We start from the raw sequence: 20,477 nt of genomic DNA, 5'->3' as shown, positions 1-20,477 counted from the left end.
CTATATAATGATTAAGGGATCAATTCAACAGGAAGATATAATGATTGTCAAGGTACATGCACCTAATTACAGGGCACTGGTTTATTTAAAAGATTTGTTAAGGGACTTAAAGGGAGACTTAGACCCCAATACAATAGTACTGGGGGACTTCAATACCCCACTCTCAGAAATAGACAGATCAACAGGACAGAATATCAACAAGGAGACAGTAGATTTAAACGACACTATAACCCAAATGGATCTAACAGATATCTACAGAACTTTTCATCCTACACAGAAAGCATTTAAATTCTTCTCAGCAGTACATGGAACCTTCTCTAGGATTGACCACATACTAGGCCATAAAGCAAGTCTCAGCAAATTCAAAAGAATTAGAATCATACCATGAAGCTTCTCAGACCATAAAGGAATGAAGTTGGAAATTAGCAACTCAGGAATCCCTAGAGCATATGCAAACGCATGGAGATTGAACAACATGCTCTTGAATGAAAAATGTGTCATAGAAGAAATTAAGCAAGAAATCAAAAATTTTCTGGAAGTAAATGAGGATAACAGCACAACATACTAAAAATTATGGGATACAGCAAAAGCAGTGTTAAGAGGGAAGTTTATATCAATAGGTGCCTACATCAAGAAATTGGAAAGACACCAAATAGATGAGCTTTCACTGCATCTCAAGGATCTAGAAAATCTGCAGCAAACCAGACCCAAATCTAATAGGAGAAGAGAAATAATTAAAATCAGAGAAGAAATCAACAGGATTGAATCCAAAAAAATTACAAAAAATCAGCCAAACAAGGAGCTGGTTTTTTAAAAAATAAACAAAATTGACACCCCATTGGCCCAACTAACTAAAAAAAGAAAAGACCCAAATCAATAAAATCAGAAACGAAAAAGGAAACGTAACAACACACCACAGAAATAAAAAGAATCATCAGAAATTACTACAAGGAATTGTATGCCAGCAAACAGGGAAACCTATCAGAAATGGATAGATTCCTGGACACATGCAACCTACCTAAATTGAACCAGGAAGACATCAAAAACCTAAACAGACCCATAACTGAGACAGAAATTGAAACAGTAATAAAGGCCCTCCCAACAAAGAAAAGCCCAGGAACAGAGGGATTCACTGCTGAATTCTACCAGACATTTAAAGAAGAACTAATTCCAATTCTTGTCAAACTATTCAGAACAATTGAAAAAGAGGGAATCCTCCCAAATTCTTTCTATGAAGCCAGCATCACCTTAATTCCTAAGCCAGAAAATGATGGAGCATTGAAACTTAATGTTTATTGGAGTTCAATTCACAAAAGCTAAGTCCTGGAACCAACCCAATTGCCCATCAACAGTAGACTGGATAAAGAAATTATGGGACATGTACTCTATAGAATACTATGCAGCAGGCAAAAACAACGAAACCCGGTCATTTGCAACAAGATGGAGGAATTTGGCAAACATCATGCTGAGTGAATTAAGCCAGTCCCAAAAGGACAAATATCATGTTTTCCCTGATCGGTGACAATTAACTGAGCACCAAAAAGGAAACTTGTTGAAGTGAAATTGACATTATGAGAAACGGTGGATTGATCAGCCCTTGCCCTGACTGTTGATGAACAACTTAATACATTATCCCTCTCAGTATTTTTTTTGTTTATTTGTTCTATTTAATACTTTTGGTTGAATACTGTAATCAATACAGAGTTATTCTCAAGTGTTGAAACTTAACTGAAAAGTGATCACTGTTAAATATAAGAGTGGGAGTAAGAGAGGGAAGAGATGTGCAATTTGGGACATGCTCAAGTTGACTTACCTCAAACGGTAGAGGTAGAAACATAACAGGGGATTCCAATTCAATCCCTTCAAGGTTGCGTGTACCAATGCCATCTCACTAGTCCTGGTGATCAATTTCTGTTCACAATTGATCATAATGATAAGACTAAGAGCCTAAGGGAGCACATAAACAAGACTAGTGTCTGCAAATACTTGCTGATGGAATAAAAAAGGAGAGAATGATGCAACATGGGAAGCGAGATACACAGCAGACCCATAGAATGACAGATGTCCTAAACAGCACTCTGGCCTCAGAATCAGCCCTTAAGGCATGCGGATCCGGCTGAAAAGCCCATGAGAGTATTTCAGGCATGGAAAGCCAAGACACTCTGGCCAAAAAAAAAAAAAAAAAAAAAAAAAAAAAAAAAACAAAACCCTACATGAAACATCTCCGCAAGTGAGATCCCAGTGAAAAGAACAGGTCATCAAAGAAGGAGGTACCTTTCTCTGAAGGGAGGAGAGAACTTACACTTTGACTATGACCTTGTCTAAATATGATCTGAGTTAGCGAACTCAAAAGGCTTCCATAGCCTTGGCGACTCATGACAAGAGCCTAGGGTGATTACTGATGCCATAAACAAGAGTGTCAGTTTGTTAAGTCAACAACAGGAGTCACTGTGCACTTACTCCTCATGTAGGATCTCTGTCCTTAATGTGCTGTACATTGTGATTTAATGCTATAACTAGTACTCAAACCGTATTTATCACTTTGTGTTTCTATGTGGGTGCAAACTGTTGAAATCTTTACTTATTGTATGCTAAACTGATTTTCTGTATATAAAGAGAATTGAAAATGAATCTTGATGTGAATGGAAGGGGGGAGGGAAAGGGAAAGGGGAGGGTTGCAGGTGGGAGGTAAGTTATGGGGGGGGTAGCCATTGTAATCCATAAGCTGTACTTTGGAAATTTATATTCATTAAATAAAAGTTAAAAAAAAGAGATGGGCCAAATACCTCAATAGACATTTTTCAAAAGAAGAAATCCAAATGGCCAATGGACACATGAAAGGATGTTCAGGATCACTAGCAAACAGGGAAATGCAAATCAAAACCACCATGAGGTTTCACTTCAACCGGTTAGAATGGCTCACATTCAGAAATCTACCAAAAAACATGCTGGTGAGGATGTGAGGAAAAGGGACACTAACCCACTGTTGGTGCGAATGCAAACTGGTGAAGCCACTATGGAAGTCAGTTTGGAGATTCCTCAGAAACCTGAATATAACTCTCCCATATAGCCATCCCACTCCTTGGAATTTACGCAAAGGAAATTAAATTGGCAAATAGACGAGCTGTCTGCACCTCAATGTTTATTGCAGCTCAATTCACAATAGCTAAGACATGAATTCTACCTAAATCACCATCAACAGTAGACTGGATAAAGAAATTATGGGATATGTACTCTATAGAATACTATACAGCAGTAAAAACAATGAAATCTGGTCATTTGCAACAAAATGGAGGAATCTGGAAAACATCATGCTGAGTGAATTAAGCCAGTCCCAAAAGGAAAAATATCATATGTTCTCCCTGATGGTGACAACTAACTGAGCACCAAAAAGGAAACCTGTTGAAGTGAAGTGGACACTATGAGAAACAGTGACTTGATCAGCCCTTGTCCCAACTGTTGATGTACAATTTAATACTTTATCCCTTTTAGTATTTTTTTTCTACTTAATACTATTGGTTGAACTCCTTAATTAACACACAATTATTCTTAGGTGTTTAAATTTAACTGAAAAGTGATCCCTGTATATAAGAGTGGGAATAAGAGAGGGAAGTGACGTACAGTTCGGCACATGCTCAATTGGACTACCCCTAACAGTAGAGTTAGAAATGTGCCAGGGGATTCCAATTCAATCCCATCAAGCTGGCATGCATTAATGCCATGTCACTTGTCAAAGTGATCAGTTTCAGTTCATAATTGATCATAATGATAGGATTAAGAATCAAAGGGATCACATAAACAAGAATAGTGTCTGCCAATACTAACTGATATAATTAAAAAGGAGAGAACAATCCAACATGGGAAGTGGGATACACAGCAGACTCATAGAATGGCAGATGTCCTAAACAGCACTCTGGCCTCAGAATCAGCCCTTAAGGCATTCGGATCTGGCTAAAAGCCCATGAGAGTATTTCAGACATGGAAAGCCAAGACACCCTGGCAAAAAAAAAAAAAAAAAAAAAAAAAAAATCTGAATGAAATATCTCTGCGAGTGAGATCCCAGCGGAAAGAATGGGCCATCACAGAAGGAGGTACATTTCTTGAAGGGAGGAGAGAACTTCTGCTTTGACTATGAACTTGTCTAAATATGATTGGAGTTTGTGAACCCAAGTGGCTTCCATAGCCTTGACAGCTATGAGCCTCAGGTGATTACTGACGTCATAAATAAGAGTGTCAATTGTTAATTCAACAACACTTCAACATACACTTACTCCTCATGTAGAATCTCTGTCTTTAATGTGTTGTACTATGCAAATTAATGGTAAAACTACTACGGAAACAGTACTTTATACTTTGTGTTTCTGGATGGGTGCAAACTGTTGAAATCTTTACTTAGTACATACTAAATTGATCTTCTGTATATGAAGATAATTGAAAATGAATCTTGATGAATGGGATGGGAGAGGGAGTGGGAGAAGGGATGGTTGCGTGTGGGAGGGTGGTTATGGGGGTAAAAGACACTATAATCCAAAAGTTGTACTTTGGAAATTTATATTTATTAAATAAAAGTTTAAAAAACTAACCAAGATATAAATCATATTTTATACACAGTTTTCCAGGATTCTTACATAGATTTAAGAATTCCCATAGTGGTGGGAGAGGCTCATCTCTTTAAATTATCACCACTGCCTCCCAAGGTGTGCATATGCAGGAAGCTGGAATTGGGAGTGGACTGGAGATTCCAACTCAGGCACTCTGGCGAGTTCAAAGAGAAACCCAGGCCCCACGTATGACAATTTGTGAAAAAGCTAAACTTAAATTTAAGTCTCCAATAATCTGATACAAAAGAAAATGGCACTGTTAGCAGCCTCAAATGCAGCATGCAATTTAAGCCTTATGCAGCATGTAACAGATGTCACCAGACCTCTCATATGAGCTTCTAAACAACCAAACAACATAAAAGTCATTATTACACAATTTTATGTATAAGAAAACATTTTTCTTACCACTTCACTGGTAAATGTCACAACAATAACACACATGCAAGTGTTTAGATTATAACTTCAATATTCACCATTCTTTGGGATAGAGATACTAACAAAGGAAACATATAATGCCCTCCAGTTGCTGACAGTCTTGCGTCTGGAATAAACTTGTAAAACAGATCACATCGACTGCCATAGAATTATGCCGACAATATAAATATTTAATTTAATTTGACCTCCTCTGGAAAGACACTGCAAACTGTCGTCCTGGTCAGACTTTCAAAGGCTGAATAAAAGTTGCATAGGTGGAGCATGTAGCAAGGAGACTGGCAGGTTCTTTCCACGTGGAGGGAACAACTGCAGCCAATTTCCAAAGCCAGAGGAGGCATGAACTAGAAAGTGTCGGTGGATAAGCTGGGGAATGAAGGTAATTAGGGATTAGGAGAGATTTTGTTTTTATCTGATATGTTGAGTGACTTTCAAAGTGCTTTATGAAAAGTGCTACATGTACATGCTTGTACATGCTTTAAATTTCTGACAACATGAATAGATTTCACTCCAGCAAGCCTGCAGAGAGGAGGTCTGTCTAGTCATCTTTAACACTTGCCCAGCAAGAGATGACAGACCAAAATAAATATATTAGGAGGACTGGATAGGAAAAGCTTTTGAGTAATACTACAGTGGTAGGAAACTGCAAGTAATTGGATTTGTTTTTTTTTTTTTAAAGAATTATTTATTTTATTTGAAAGAGAGAGAAGGGGAGACAGAGAGAGAGAGACAGAGAGAGAGGGGGAGAGACAGAGAGAGAGAGAAAGAAAGAGTTCTTCCATCCACTAGTTCACTCCCCAATTGGCCACAATGGCCAGAGCTGCGCCGATCCAAAGCCAGGAGCCAGGAACCTTCTCTGGGTCTCCCACGTGGGTGCATGGCCCCAAGGGCTTGGGCCATCTTCTACTGCTTTCCCAGGCCTCAGCAGAGAGCTAGATTGGAAGTAAAGCAGCTGGGACTCGCACTGGCGTCCACATGGTTTGCCGACACTGCAGGCAGCGGCTTTACGGGCTACGCCACAGCGCTGGCCTCAAGTAATTAGATTTGAAGATAAGACACATGATAGATGCAACATTCAGATTAAATTGAAGGGAATGGGGCCCCTACTCAATGAAAGAACATAGAATAAGTTTTAGGGAAGAAAGTTTTCTGTTTTGGGGGGTCATATATTGTGAATATACACAATTCAAGATATTAAAATATTATATATATCTTTTGAACAGCAGGTAAAGATCGGAGGATGTAGATTTTTCAATAAATACTAGGGTTTTTTTAATGTTGATGGAAACTCACATTATGAAAAAGCTATGCATGGATTTCACAAATTTGACACTAAACTTATCTTAGAATCCCACTTTTCCACAAACTTCAAAAATACAGTCCCATTTGTTAAAATTAAAGTGAAAGCAAATTGTATTTTTCAGGAATCTTTTGTCATGTGAGAAGGACAATGAACAGAAAAGACATCTCCAGAACACCAAGAACTGGGGAAAAGTCAGATTCAAGAAAGGAAAAAAATGGCATGGTAGGAAGAAAATCATATTGAGTTTCAAGAAAAAAGAGACTGGCAACAGCTTCAAGCTCAGTAATTGGAAGTGATACAGGACTTGGCATTGGCTAAAAATCAGGGAGGGGGAAATCTTTAGATGTTTGTTTTCCTTTGAATCCTCTGGGAAACATCTACTTTTCAGTAAGGCTACAAAATCATGATCATTTTCTTTGCTTTAATAATTTTGCATTGAACCATAGAAACTGATGACAGAGCAATGAGGACTTTCTAGGTCCCTTACTTCCCACTTAGACCTGGCCCTTTCTCCCCTGGGAAATACAATGCTCACTTAACAACCGCCTTTGACCATGGAATTTCTAATCCAAGCAAGGGAGTCTACTGCAGTCTGCAGTTCATCTCGATATGACGTAAGGGCTATATATTCCAGCACACTGTGCTCCTAATCCTCTTCTTTTTTTTTAAGATTTATTTTATTTATTTGAAAGACAGAGTTTCAGAGAGAGGTAGAGCCAGAGAGAGGTCTTCCATCCACTGGTTCACTCCCCAAATGGCCACAACGGCTGGAGCGGTGCCGATCTGAAGCCAGGAGCCAGGAGTTCCTTCTGGGTCTCCCATGTGGGAGCAGGGGTCCAAGGACTTGGACCATCCCCCACTGCTTTCCCAGGCCATAGCAGAGAGCTGGATCAGAAGAGGAGCAGCCGGGACTAGAACCGGCTCCCATATGGGATGCCGGCGCTTCAGGCCAGGACGTTAACCTGCTGTGCCACAGTGCCAGCCCCCTAATCCTCTTCTTGATAGTTTGTCATCAAAGTTCTCCCTGTGCTCACTTTTCCTCCTGGGGAGCATTACCTTTGAATCACCATGTATTCTATTTCTCCTGTTATGGGTAATGAATATACACGGAGGCCTTCTTCCAGAGCAGAAATTCTCACCTGTGAGTCCTCATGAGAGGTAGAACTTAGAGCTTCTGCTGAAGTTGACAATTCCAACTATTGTGCCGGTTCTCCCATGACTCAGATGACTTGTCCGGGTGTGTCGGGGGAGGCAGATCCATGTCCTTCCTTTCTCTGCTCAGTTCTGCACAGGACTACAATGCATTTACGGGGAGGTTGGAAAGTGGGAACCATGGTGAAGCTACACAGGGTGTTCCTGTCTCTCGTTCTTTCTCAGGCAGCATGTTCTCTGAGTCTTCATGACTCAACTCCTGAGATGGTATCTCCCCTATGATGTCAACATTTCAACATTTCTAGGCATCCCTCAACTTTAGTTTCAGTTCCAGAGAGATTTCATCTCTTCTAGATTCTAGTAGCCCCCACTGTTCTTCTAGTCTCCATAAGTAATAGTAGCTTCCCCTTGTTGCTAATCTATGGAATGAATCATTGTCCCGTTTGAATGCCCTGATCCAATTGCTTTTGATATTTATTGCCTAAAGTTGTAAAGACTGTGGGGTTTCTAGGACTTAAAAAATAGACTACTTCTGAATGTCTCTTTTCATCTTCTTTGTTAGGTGGATTTCAAGTTTGTGCTTCAGGGCCCATCAACAACTGTACCCATGCTGGACCACAGAAAGGTTGTAGTTGCCATGATAATGAGAGCACTGGGCCACAAAGAACTTCTCTGGCAGTTACACAGAATGTAGTGGGATTGCAATGCCAGTGGTGCTAATGATGGTGTCCAGTGCCCCATTTAAGAGTCGCCAGGGGTACAATCTTCCATGTTTGCTGTTTAGTGATATCAGCAATAGATGGAAGTGTGGTTTAGGGTGCTCTCTGTGTGCTTCTCAGCCTTCCAGGAAACTTTATACACTGTCTTTCCAATAAATTCTATCCTAAAGCAATATAATTTGTTTTGCTTGTCACTAAAAACACTGACTTATAGTTGTAGTTACACTGAAACCAATATGGAGCATGAAAATGCAAAAGAGATTGTTTTAAGTAATAAGCCTGATTCTGACCTGCTCAGATGTTTCAAAGCAATTCTCCTTGGAAACATTTTTGAATTCCAGATATGTGGACATTCTGGAAGCTCAGATTTAGAGACAGCAATGTGGGATGCTCTGGGCCAGATGGTGGAGAAGGCACAGTGCATATATGTCCAAATATCTTCAGACATCATGTTCTTTTACCTCTTCAGTCCATAGCAGAGTTCCAAGAATTTGTATATCTGTTTTCAGAGCTATTTCAGTGGGATCTCAGGAGATGGCTTGACATTACTCATCAATTAAAATGTCACCACAATGCCCATTTCCTATAATATCATTGTGCTATTTATTTTCTTTTTTATTCCTGTCCCCCTGCTAGTACAATGAGCTCCTTAAAAGTAAACACAATGCCATTAAGTGCTCCATGTTCTAGCACCTAACAGGAAACAGTGAAGATATTTAGCAAGTGTTTACTGAATGCATGAAAGGATTTTGGAGAAACAGACTGAGAACTTAAATTTTTGTTCAGTACGGTGTCTGAAAAAATAGCCATACAATTGAGAACACTGTGTATCAAAAGAGTATACAATGCTCTTTAGTCCAAGTATTCTCCATCCCCTCCAGACTTCCTCCCTGAAATTGCTTTACAACATTCCTCTCATAATTATTCACTAACAGGGCAGCTCTCCAAAAATTCCTGATAAAGGGTCAGTGGTACTTTCTCTGCGGTACTGTATCTCTTTACACTTATGACAAACTATAAGAATTATTATTTTTGCACTATAATGATTTTCCAATTTTAGCCTTTGCTACCATTAGATTATTTAATTCCAGGGCCATATTCTATGAACTGTACATGCAATAAACCTTGATCATGATCTCTGGCACATTTTAGGGTTAAGGTTGTTCATTGATTATGAATGACAGAGTCAATGGAAATGTCTTTTTGAAGTACATACAGAATTGCATATGCACACATGCACTTTCTAAAGAAAAGTCCATAGTTTTTGGAAATGTTTGTTTCATTTAATTTGATTAAACTACACATGAAATGTTTTATTATGCTTTAATTTTTCCTAATACAAAGTAATTACAACATCAAAATTGATAGTGTTATTGCCATAGATATTATTCACATAATAATTTTAAAATTAGGAGAAGAAAGGGGAAAATAATAAGAAAATAATCTGTTCTCTAGGGAAGGTTTTGCCTCATTTATTTCTTATCCATGAGGCAAAGGATTTCCCTGTTCTCTGTGTAGAGGTGTTACCTGATAAGGACAGAGAATCAGTGAAGTAATAGCCTTCATTTGATGTTATGGAGTCAATAAAGTTGCCTCAATTATATGCTCAATTTAAAGATATATTACTGAATCTTTATTGCCAGATTTTTCAGGCCATAATTCTTTATATGAACTCCTTGAGATCAGGCCAGTTTTCAAATTTCAGAAAGTCTTAATGTTACAAAGATAATACAGAATATTCAGTACATATTAGTCTACACGTTAGGAGAATATAAAGAGCCCAACACATTAACAATTCAATAAGAAATAAAGAATGAAATTTCAGCTAAATATCACAACTCAAATATTTCAATTAGATAAATTTTGGCTACAAATATGTTTTCAGAATTATTTATGTTTGAATTAAAAACTTTCATTGGGTTTTTTCCACTGAAGTCTTTATTATGAATGTTACAACTGAATCATTTCTCCTACACTAAGCCAACTCCAGACTCATATCAGAGATAATGGGAACTTATCATGGCCAAAAAATAAATAATGGAAAACGTGTGATGATTAGAAGGAATGAGGAAGAAAGACCCTTTGGTATCATAAAATTTATTTATTACACAAAATCTTCAAAGTGCTAAGGGTTACATATGCTTTATATGTTATACCTAAAACACATAAATTTTTATGTACACTAAACTAACAGCAAGCATTTAAAATAAAAGGGTATATAACTTTATTAGTTAAAATAAAAAGGTATATAACAAAATAATTTTGCATGGATAGCCTTGCTATGAATGATGCTATGATGACTGAGAAATTAGGGGAAAAACATATATAGAACAAAAAGATTGCAATAGGCTCTATTGATGATTTTTAAGCTTTCCATAAAGAAACCAGGGGACACTCATGATCCAGGTTAAAAATAAAAGATAGAAACAAACCAACCAATAAACAAAGGAAGCAAACAAGCAAGCAATGAAAGGCATTGCATTTCTAGGAAACCAACTGACAGAAAACTTCAGTAAAGAAGAATAAATACCAAACAGACTCTAAAATCCAGAAGAGAGGGAGGAACAAACCACAGCAGCTCTGAATGCAGCCCCTTATCCGTTGGGTTGGGGAGGTGGGAGTAAATACCATCTTGATGGGAAAAGGTAGGTGGAAAGTTTGATGACCAGCAGCCCTGACTAAAGGAGAATCCCACAGTCACAGTGGCTGTAAATCCAGTCTAGAAAGCTAATTGTTTACAACCCTTGTCTCCACTGTTGAGATATATTAGCTGTTGAACTCTTTACTTACTGTAAGGTTAAACTTATGAGTATAAAGTTAACTGAAAATTAATCTTTGTAAAAATTAAGTGTGGGAATAGGAGAGGGAGGAGGAAAAAGGGTGGGAACATGGGAGGGAGGGACGGTAGGGTAGGAACATCACTGTGTTCCTATATCTGTGAATAGGAAATAAATGAAATTTGTATAGTGTAAATCAAATTTAAAAACAAATTTCCAGCAAAGAATATTATTTTCAAGGAAGCTATCTTTCAGAAGTGAAGGACAAATATATTTCTAAGAAAACAAAAACTTAGGGAATTCATTACCTCCAGAGCAGCCCTAGAAGAAATCATGAAGATAGAAGCAAAATCATAAAATAATAAAATAACTGTAAAAGTGCAAAATTCACTAACAGAGCAAATACACAAAAGATGAAGAGAAGTGAACCCAACATTATCATGACAGAAACTACCTAAATATAAAGATAAATAATAAGAGAGGCAGGAAGAAACAGAATATATAATGGAGTCAATAAATAATAATAAAACAACAGCACTTAGCTCCTATCTATTAAGATTAATCTTGATCTAAATGGACTATATTCCTCAATATATATTTGTTCAATGAATTTTAACCAGCTGGAGTACCTACAATCACATCAGATAAAACAGGCTTTAAATAAAAATACACTGTAAAAAGAGATAAAGAAATACATTATACATCTATAGCAGGATCAATTCATCATGAAGATATAACCATTTTAAACATATATGAATCCAACCCAAGACCACCCAAATATATTAAGCAATTATTCTTAGAAAAAAAGAGATTAGAGAGCATTGAAGAAACCCTGCAAGATATAGGTACTGGCAAAGACTTCTTGGAAAAGACCCCAGAGCAAAGGAAGTCAAAGCCAAAATTAACATTTGGGATTGCATCAAATTGAGAAGTTTCTGTACTGCAAAAGAAACAGTCAGGAAAGTGAAGAGGGAATCGACAGAATGGGAAAAAAATATTTGCAAACTATGCAACAGATAAAGGGTTAATAACCAGAATCTACAAAGAGATCAAGAAACTCCACAACATCAAAATAAACAACCCACTTAAGAGATGGGCCAAGGACCTCAATAGCACCAAAAAGGAAACCTGTTAAAGTGAAATGAACACTATGAGAAACGGTGACTTGATCAGCCCTTGACCTGACTGTTGATGAACAACTTAATATGTTATCCCTCTTAGTATTTTTTTTTGTTTGTTCTACTTAATAATTTTGGTTGAATACTGTAATCAATACACAATTATTCTCAAGTGCTGAAACTTAACTGAAAACTGATCGCTGTTAAATATAAGAGTGGGCAAAAGGCTTCCATAGCCTTGGAAACTCATGACTGGAGCATAGGGAGATTACTGATGCCATAAACAGGAGTGTCAATTTGTAAAGTCAACAACAGGAGTCACTGTGCACTTACTCCTCATGTAGGATCTCTGTCCTTAATGTGCTGTACATTGAGATTTAATGCTATAACGAGTACTCAAACAGTATATTTCACTTTGTGTTTCTATGTGGGTACAAACTGTTGAAATCTTTACTTAATGTATACTAAACTGATCTTCTGTATATATAGAAAATTGAAAAAAAATAAGAGTGGGAATAAGAGAGGGAAGATATGTGCAATTCGGGACATGCTCAAGCTGACTTACCTCAAATAGTAGAGTTAGAAACATACCAGGGGATTCCAATTCAATCCCATCAAGGTGGCATGTACCAATGCCATCTCACTAGTCCCAGTGATCAATTTCTGTTCACAATTGATCATAATGATAGGACTAAGAACCAAAGGGATGACACAAAAAAGAATAGTGTCTGCTAATACTAGCTGATAGAGTGAAAAAGGGAGAGAACAATCCAACATGGGAAGCGAGATACATAGCAGACCCATAGAATGGCAGATGTCCTAAACAGCACTCTGGCCTCAGAATCAGCCTTTAAGGCATGCAAATCTGGCTGAAAAGCCCATGAGACTATTTCAGGCATGGAAAGTAAAAACACTCTGGGGGAAAAAAAAACCTAAATGAAAGATCTCCGCGCGTGAGATCCCAGTGAAAAGAACAGGTCATCAAAGAAGGAGGTATCTTTCTCTGAAGAGAGGAGAGAACTTACACTTTGACTATGACCTTGTCTAAATATGATCTGAGTTAGCGAAGTCAAAAGGCTTCCATAGCCTTGGCAGCTCATGACAAGAGCCTAGGGTGATTACTAATGCCATTAACAAGAGTGTCAATTTGTTAAGTCAACAGCAGGAGTCACTGTGCACTTACTCCTCATGTAGGATCTCTGTCCTTAGTGTGCTGTACATTGCTATAACTAGTACTCAAACAGTATTTTTCACTTTATGTTTCTGTGTGGGAGCAAACTGTTGAAATCTTTACTTAATGTATGCTAAACTGATCTTTTGTATATAAAGAGAATCGAAAATGAATCATGATGTGAATGGAAGAGGAGAGGGAGTGGGAAAGGGGAGGGTTGCGGGTGGGAGGGACATTATGGGGGGGAAACCATTGTAATCCATAAGCTGTATCTTGGAAATTTATATGCATTAAATAAAAGTTAAAAAAAAGAGATGGGCCAAGGACCTTGATAGACATTTTTCAAAAGAGGAAATCAGAATGGCCAACAGACACATGAAAAATGTTCAGGATCACTAGCAAACAGGGAAATGCAAATCAAAACCACAATGAGGTTTCACCTCACCCGGGTTAGAATGGCTCACATTCAGAAATCTACCAACAACAGATGCTGGAGAGGATGTGGGAAAAAAGGGACACTAACCCACTGTTGGTGGGAATGCAAACTGGTGAAGCCACTATGGAAGTCAGTTTGGAGATTCCTCAGGAACTTGAATATAACCCTACCATACAACCCAGCCATCCCACTCCTTGGAATTCACCCAAAGGAAATTTAATTGGCAAATAAAAGACCTGTCTGCACCTCAATGTTAATTGCAGCTCAATTCACAATAGCTAAGACCTGGAACCAACCCAAATGCCTATCAACAGTAGACTGGATAAAGAAATTATGGGACATATACTCCAGCAGTAAAAAACAATGAAATCTGGTCATTTGCGACAAAATGGAGGTATCTGGAAAACATCATGCCAAGTGAATTAAGACAGTCCCAAAAGGAAAAATATCATATGTTCTCCCTGGTGGTGACAACTAACTGAGCACCAAAAAGGAAACCTGTTGAAGTGAAGTGGACACTATGAGAAACAGTGACTTGATCAGCCCTTGTCCCAACTGTTGATGTACAATTTAATACTTTATCCCTTTTAGTATTTTTTTGTTCTAGTTAATACTATTGGTTGAACTTTGTAATTAACACACAATTATTCTTAGGTTTTTAAATTTAACTGAAAATTGATCCCTGTTAAACATAAGAGTGGGAATAAGAGAGGGAGGAGATGTACAATTTGGGACATGCTCAATCAGACTTGTCCCAAACAGGTGGAGTTAGAAATGTGCCAGGGGATTCCAATACAATTTCATGAAGGTTACGTCTATCAATGCCATCTCACTAGTCCAAGTGATCAATTTCATATCACAATAAATCCTACTGATAGGTCTAAGAGTCAAAGGATCATATAAACAAGACTAGTGTCTGCTAATATAACTGATAGAATAAAAACGGGAGAGAACGATCCAACATGGGAAGCAGGATACACAACAGACACATAGAATGTCAGATGTCCTAAACAGCACTCTGGCCTCAGAATCAGCCCTTAAGGCATTTGGATCTGGCTAAAGAGGCCATGAGAGTATTTTAGGCATGGAAAGCCAAGACACTCTGGAAAGAAAAAAAAAATCCTAAATGAAAGATCTCTGCAAGTGAGATCCCAGCGGAAAGAACAGTCCATCAAAGAAGGAAGTACCTTTCTCTGAAGGGAGGAGAAAACTTCCATTTTGACTATGACCTTGTCTAAATAAGATCGATGTCGTCAAACTCAAAAGGCTTCCATGGCATTGGCAACTCATGACTAGAGCCTAGGGAGATTACTGATGCCTAAACGAGAGTGTCAAATTGTTAAGTCAACAACAGGAGTGACTGTGCACTTACTTCTCATGTAGGAGTAGGATCTCTGTCCTTAATGTGTTGTTCAATGTGAATTAATGCTATAACTAGTACTCAAATAGTATTTTACACTTTATGTTCTGTGTGGGTGCAAAGTGTTGACAGCTTTACTTAATATAAGCTAAATTGATCATCTATATAGAAAGATAATTGAAAATGAATTTTGATGTGAATGGAAGAGGAGAGGGCGCGGGAGAGGGGAGGTTTGCAGGTGGGAGGGAAGTCATGAGGGGGAAAAAGCCATTGTAATCCATAAACTGTACTTTGGAAATTTATATTTACTAATATTAAGGTGCAGACAGCTTTTTTGTTTACCAATTTAATTTCCTTTAGGTAATTATTTTTACTAAATTTATTATTTACTAAATAAAAGTTAAAAAAAAAAGAACAAAATAAAGAAACCAACTCTAGTACAATACAGTGGGAGGGCTTCAACTCTCTCACTGTCACCAATGGGTACATAGTCCAGACAGAAAATCAGCACAAATATATCAGAATTCTATCATAATATTAATATATCTAATAGACATTTATAAAACATTCCACTCAACAGCTACAGAATATAAAATTCTTCTCACTCCATGGAATATTTAGTAAGAGAAACCATTCATTAGGCCACAAACCAAGTCTGAGTGGATGAAAAAATGAAACTCTACCATATATACTCTGAGACTACAAAGGAAGAAAACTAGAAATCAACAAGAAGAACAATACAAAATTTACAAACATAGTGTTGAACAACATGCTCCTGTATGGCCAGTAGAATTAAAAAAGGAAATCAAAACATTTCTTGATATAAATGAAAATAAAACACAACATATTAAAGTCTATGTAACATAATAAAAACAGTATTAAGAGGGAAGCTTAAAGCCACAAATGCAAACATTGTAAAAACCGACAGATTAGAAATGAACAATGTAATGATTAGTCTCAAGGCCTTAGAAAAGCAAGAACAAACCCAACCCAAAATTAGCAAGAAGCAATAAATATAATGATCAGAGAAAAACTAAATGAAATTGAAACAAAAAATACAAAAAATCAACAGAATGAAAATCTGTACTTTTAAAAACAAACAAAATAGTCAAAACTTTAACTATATTAAATAGGAAAAAGATAAAATAAATGAAATTAGATATATAAAAGTAGACATGTCTAATACCACAGAAATACAAATGGTTATAAGAAATAATTAGCAACAACTATATGCTAATGAATTGGAAAATCTTGAAGAATCTTTCAAATAAAAATTTAAGAATATAATTTTTAAAAACTAGAAAACCAGGAATAAACTAAACCAAAACTTGTAGAAAGAAAGAAAATTCAGAGCTCAAATAAAATGATATAGTTTAAAATTAATACAAATAATTAATGAAACAAAGAACTCAAACTTTGAAAAGAAAATCAAAATTGACAATGTTAAATATCAGCTATATTAAGAAAAACTGAAGACCTAAGTCAATAAAGTCAGATATGAAAAAGGAGACATTATAATTGATACTACAGAAATACATAATATTGTTGGAATTCATTGTGACTATTATATGCCAAAATATCTAATATTCTAGAAGAAATTTTAAAATTCCTGGAGACAAACACTTTACCAAGAATGAATCTTGAAGACATAGAATACCTAAACAGCACAAGAAATGAGTAGTCACATAGAATTAATAATATAAAGTCTATTGTCAAAAAAAGCCCAGGACCAAATTGATTTACTATTGAATTATATCAAAATTTCAAGCAAATGAGTGCCAGTTCTTCTTAAATTATTCCAAGAAATAGAAGAGGGCAGAGTTATTCAAAATTCATTTAATGAGGCCAAACCTATCTTAAAACCAAAATCAGATAATGGCATAATAGTAAAAAAAGCTACAGACCAATATTCTTGAGGAATACAGACACAAAACCCCTCACCAGCTTATTAATAAACAGAATATAAAGGCATCTGAAAAATATTATTCAACATCATCAAATGAGATGCCAGGGATGCCAGTATTGCTCAACATATGTAAATCAGAGACTTCTTTGTGATAAAGTGGGTTAAGCTGCCCTTATAATATCAGTATCCTAAACTGGAATGCCAGCTCAGTTCCCAGCTGCCCCACTTCTGATACAGCTTCCTGTTGATATGTCTAGGAAGGCAGTGGAAAATGACGTAAGTGTTTGGGCCTCTGCCACCCATGTGGAAGACTAGGATGGATGTCCTGATTCCTAGCTTCAACCTGACCCAGACCTGGCTATTGTGCATTTGGGTAGTCAACCAGTGGACGGATGACCTCTCTTTCTCTCCAACTCTCTATCATCCTGTGCTTCAATAAAAAATATCCATAGTAATAAGTGAGGTATTACATCAATGTTAAATCCAGAGAACCCAAATTCTATTTTTAGCAATTTCACTAACAAGTTAATCAAATTAAATCTCTCTTTGCTTCAGTTACCTATCTGGACCAGAGAGATGACACATGACTTCTTTGCTACTGCAATCATTAATATGTAGGTACAGGTATTTGACATAGAAGTTAAGATGCTACTTGGGTTGCCTTCATCTCATATCAGAATGTCTGGGATTAAGTTCAGCTCTGCTTCCAATTCTTGCTTCCTGCTAATGGGTAACATGGGAGGCTTTAGGCAGTAGCTGAATTACGGCCATTTGGGGAGTGAACTGGCTGATGTAAAACCTTTCTCTCTCTGTCTCTCCTTCTACCTCTGTGACTCTACCTCTCAAATAAATAAATAAAACGTTTTTAAAAAATGGATAATGTATCTAAACAGACACTACTCATAAGAAGACATGAAAATGACTAACATGTACACAGATATAAAAATACTCAACATCACTAACCACCAAGGAAATGCATATCAAAGCTACAGGGAACTATCACTTCACATCAAGTAGATTGGTTACTATCAAGAAAGTCAAAAGGTGGCGCCGGCGCCGCGGCTCACTAAGCTAATCCTCTGCCTTGCAGTGCTGGCACACGGGGTTCTAGTCCCGGTCAGGGTGCCGGATTCTGTCCCGGTTGCCCCTCTTCCAGGCCAGCTCTCTGCTGTGGCCAGGGAGTGCAGTGGAGGATGGCTCAAGTGCTTGGGCCCTGCACCCCATGGGAGACCAGGATAAGTACCTGGCTCCTGCCATCAGATCAGCGCGGTGCGCCTGCCGCAGCGTGCCAGCCACTGCGGCCATTGGAGGGTGAACCAACGGCAGAGGAAGACCTTTCTCTCTGTCTCTCTCTCTCTCTCTCAGTGTCCACTCTGCCTGTCCAAAAAAAAAAAAAGAAAGTCAAAAGGTAACAAATTCATGTGAGTATCTAGAGAAAAGAGAACACTTACACCCTCTTGGTTGGAATGTAAATTACTGCAGACACTGTGGAAAGCAATATGAAGTTTCCTTGAAAAAACTAAAATTAGAACCATCATATGATCATTCAATCTCCAAACTGAGGACACTTTCAAGGGAAATCTCTTTGTTGACATGATATCTACATTCTATGTTCAAGAAAGCATTACTTACAGCATGCAGGAAATGGAAACAAACTAAATGTCATTCACTGATACATGGATAAGGAAAATGTGTGGGCATATACACAGTGGAATATTATTCCTTCATAAAAACTGATGAAATCTTGTTTGCCACAACATGGATAACATATTATTATATTTTTAAAAGATTTATTTATTTATGTATTTATTTGAAAGTCAGAGTTACACAGAGAGAGGAGAGGCAGAGAGAGAGCGGGGGGTGGGGGCGGCAGTTTTTCCATCCGTTGGTTCACGCCACAATTGGCCTCAATGGTCGGAGCTGCGCCGATCCGAAGCCAGGAGCCAAGAGATTCTTCCAGGTCTCCCACACAGATGCAGGGGCCCAAGGACTTGGGCCATCTTCTACTGCTTTCCCAGGCTATAGCAGCGAGCTGGATAGGAAGTAGAGCAGCTTGATCTCGAATTGGCACCCATATAGGATGCCAGCACTTCAGGCCATGGCATTAACTGGCTGCACTACAGCACCAGCCCCTCATTATATTAAGTGAAATAAAACAAGAATAACATGTTTACTCATACATGAAATCTAAAAAAAGTTGAAGTCATAGATGCTACAAGTATAATGGTATTTACCAGAGGCTGGGGAGAGTAAGAGAAGTGATGGTATCTCATTGTAGTGAGATAGGGGTGGTTCAGCACATAGTAGGGTAACTGTAGATAATTAGAATGTACGGTATATTTATTTCTCTAAAAATCTACAAAAATGAATTTACATTGTTCTACCATAAATAATTGTTAAATATTTGTAAATTTGAATGTTTATCCAGATTGGACCTTACAAAATATACACATGTATTGAAAGACCAGATGATACTCCATATATGTAAACAATTTTGTGTCAGTTAAAATTTAAAAAAAAATCTAAAAAGAAATAAATGAAATACCAAACCTTTCTGAACACAATTAGTCTTCAGAAAACCTCAACTTATAGCTTGAACTTAGTAGTTGGCTGTCTTTGACAAGTAGTAAATGTGAGGTTATGGCTGGCACCGTGGCTCAATAGGCTAATCCTCCACCTGCAGAGCTGGCATCCTGGGTTCTAGTCCCAGTCGGGGCACTGGATTCTGTCCCGGTTGCTCCTCTTCAAGGCCAGCTTTCTGCTGTGGCCCGGGAATGCAGTGGAGGATGACCCAAGTGCTTGGGCCCTGTACCCGCATGGGAGACCAGGAGAAGCACCTGGCTCCTGGCTTCGGATCAGCACAGTGCGCTGGCCACAGCACACCAGCCGCATCAGCCACTGGGGGGTGAACCAACGGAAAAGGAAGACCTTTCTCTCTGTCTCTCTCTTTCTCTCTCACTGTCCACTCTGCCTGTCAAAAAAAAAAAAAATGTGAGGTTAGATGGGTCATATAGTTGAGAATTTTCAATTACTTTTTCATAGAATGATTTGTTCTAAATGATGCCCTGTTAAAAATTATTGGAACAGATAGAATTGAAAACATAAAGAGTTGGGGCCAACACTCTGGTGTAGCAGAATAAACCACTGTTTGCCCTGCCACAATCCCTTATCAGAGTGCAAGGTCACATCCCAGTTGTTCTATTTTCTGTCAAAATCTCTGCTAATACTCTGGAAAGGCAGTAGATGTTGGCGTAGGACCTTGGGCCCCTCCCGCCCATGTAGGAGACCAGGATACAAGTTCCTGGACGCCAGCTTCTGCCTGGCCCAGCCTCAGCTCTTGTGGCCATTTGAGGAGTGAGCCAGAGGATGGAAGAAAGATATCTCTCCCCTTACTCTCCCATGTCCTTCATTCAGCCTTTGAAATGAACAAATGAATGAATGAATGATCTTTTTTAAAAACAAGAAAATATAAGCGTTACAAGTATCCTAATAAAAAAGTAGA

The sequence above is a fragment of the Oryctolagus cuniculus genome, chromosome 3 (genome assembly GCF_051225735.1).
Source record: "Oryctolagus cuniculus isolate XC-2025 breed Fujian yellow rabbit chromosome 3, ASM5122573v1, whole genome shotgun sequence".
Taxonomy (NCBI): Eukaryota; Metazoa; Chordata; class Mammalia; order Lagomorpha; family Leporidae; genus Oryctolagus; species Oryctolagus cuniculus.
This window is presented reverse-complemented; position numbering follows the sequence as displayed.